The sequence below is a fragment of the Nicotiana tabacum genome, chromosome 21, assembly GCF_000715075.1.
Source record: "Nicotiana tabacum cultivar K326 chromosome 21, ASM71507v2, whole genome shotgun sequence".
In the NCBI taxonomy this organism is placed as follows: Eukaryota; Viridiplantae; Streptophyta; class Magnoliopsida; order Solanales; family Solanaceae; genus Nicotiana; species Nicotiana tabacum.
The window spans coordinates 93,614,253-93,616,328 of record NC_134100.1 but is presented as its reverse complement, the minus strand read 5'-3'; the positions used below and the strand labels follow the sequence as shown (position 1 = coordinate 93,616,328).

The window sequence follows — 2,076 nt, the reverse complement described above, 5'->3', positions numbered from 1 at the left end:
TTAACATTATGGGGGTTCCATGGTAGTGGCCGGATTCGGGTGGCCTAGAATAGGTCCAAAACTAGCTCCAATTGATAACTCTCAACAAGAGTATTCAATTAGCGTTGGTATGAACATCAGGTAGGCCGGAATTTGGGAAAACTCAAAATGGGGTGGATTTAGGTTTTTATGACTTCTTAGATCTGAAATTCGAAAGATTTGGTGGGTCTTTTGGGAAAATTGATGGTAGATTTGGATTGAGGATGAGGAGGAGTATGGGGTGTGAGTTTGAGGGAGTTTGAAGTGGTACCGCCGTCGTAGGGCGATTTTCGGCGGCGGGGGAAGGTGGGCATGAGAGAGGTGAGGGAGATGAGTTTTGGGGTCTCTAGGGTTAGGAAGGGGTTCCGACAATTAAATCTAAAAGGGTGTTGAGTTCTGGACCGTTGGATCTGGTGCTTGAACGGTGAGAATTCGAAGAGATCAAAAAGGGATCGTTTGGGTTTAATGGGGCTGGATGGGGTTGGGTTTGGTGGTAATTGGGTCTGGCAGTATGGGGCTTTGGGTACTTGGGCCACTAGAATTGTGCTTTTGGCCCAATTTCGCATATGACTAAACAAAATATTCCTTTCTTTCCTTCCTTTCTTTTTCTTTGATTTCAACTCCTGATCAAATTAATTAACAACCTAAATTAATTCCTAAATCAAGTCTAATTTGCCAAACCTAATTATCTATTTCTAACATTTAAATAATTAATTAACTTAATCCTAATTAATTTAAAACTGAAAGCTAAAATGTAAACATGACTATGGTATTTTTGTGATTTTCATTTACTAATGCAATTAAGTTCTAAAAATACAATTAAACCTAAGATGCCATGCCATGAAGAATTAAATATTTTTTGTTATTTTTTATGGTTTTAAAATATTAAATATGCACAAAAATACAACTACATGCAAACAAACAATTAAAAAGGAATTCCTAAAATTCTATGAAATCAAAAACAATTAGAAAGATTTATTTTTGTGGATTTTGTAGGAGTATTTTTATCGGGCAAAAATCACGTGCTCATAGTGATATCCGGTTGAGGGCGAGTATCACAACCCTCTATCCGTCATGCACAACCGTTCACCGTGTCTTTCGAGGTCTAGAACTTATATATGGCCCGAGACACGTCGCTTTACCATATTCGATGTCGGATATGGTATCGATACGAAGGGTCTCTGACCTCGATTATAATCTCGCAGATCCGTGCTCCCCTCCATTCTCTCAGCGGGGAATCGGGGTAGATATTGCCCCCGATTTTACCCGTACACCAATTAGGAGGATATTCATTTAAAGGTCGTTTGTTTGTAGTATAATGTATATGAATAACTAATCCTAGAATAAATTTTGCATGAGATAATATAATGTTTCGTTAGGATATAAGAATAATAATCCCAAAATAAAAATGGTTGGCGATATTAAACAATACATACATTAAATTATGTTAGATTTAATGTATTAATTTATATGGGATAAGATACGTAAAACAACAACGAAGGGATTAAACCATTTAAAGACATAAATGTCTTTTAGAATAATTAACTCATGAAAAATATTTTTTTCATTATTATCGCATAATAATACCTTCATTATTAGTTATTGCATAATAATTCTTTAATTATTTAATCACCGGATAAACAATTCATGCATAACTTACTTCAATGTGGATTAGTTCGCGTAGAGCATCTCCTCATATTCACCGACTTTATTACCTGATAATATAAATATTTTTGTGAATGTTCTTCTATAATGATGTTAATAGTTTATAAAATTTGCAGAAAGCGGGGATAGCTCAGTTGGGAGAGCGTCAGACTGAAGATCTGAAGGTCACGTGTTCGATCCACGTTCACCGCAATATTCTTTTGCTTTTCGTTGTTTGCTTTTTTCTCTATTCTAATCTGTTTAGACTTTGCCACTTGGCCTTTGGGACCTTTTTTTGCATTTTCTCTTTCCATCACTCTCTACTCGGTAGATACTAGGGGTATTTATTGCGGATAATTACGTTTAACGATTCGGCTTAACGGTTATCGGATTATAAATATAATAATCTGCTAG

General features: G+C 35.7%; 1 non-coding gene across 1 annotated transcript; it reads left to right on the top strand.

Annotated features, from left to right (window-relative positions):
- Positions 1-1,802: 1,802 nt before the first annotated feature.
- On the top strand, positions 1,803-1,875 carry TRNAF-GAA (transfer RNA phenylalanine (anticodon GAA)). Its single transcript has one exon. It is a non-coding gene; the product is annotated as a tRNA-Phe (tRNA).
- The last annotated feature ends 201 nt before the right edge of the window (positions 1,876-2,076 follow it).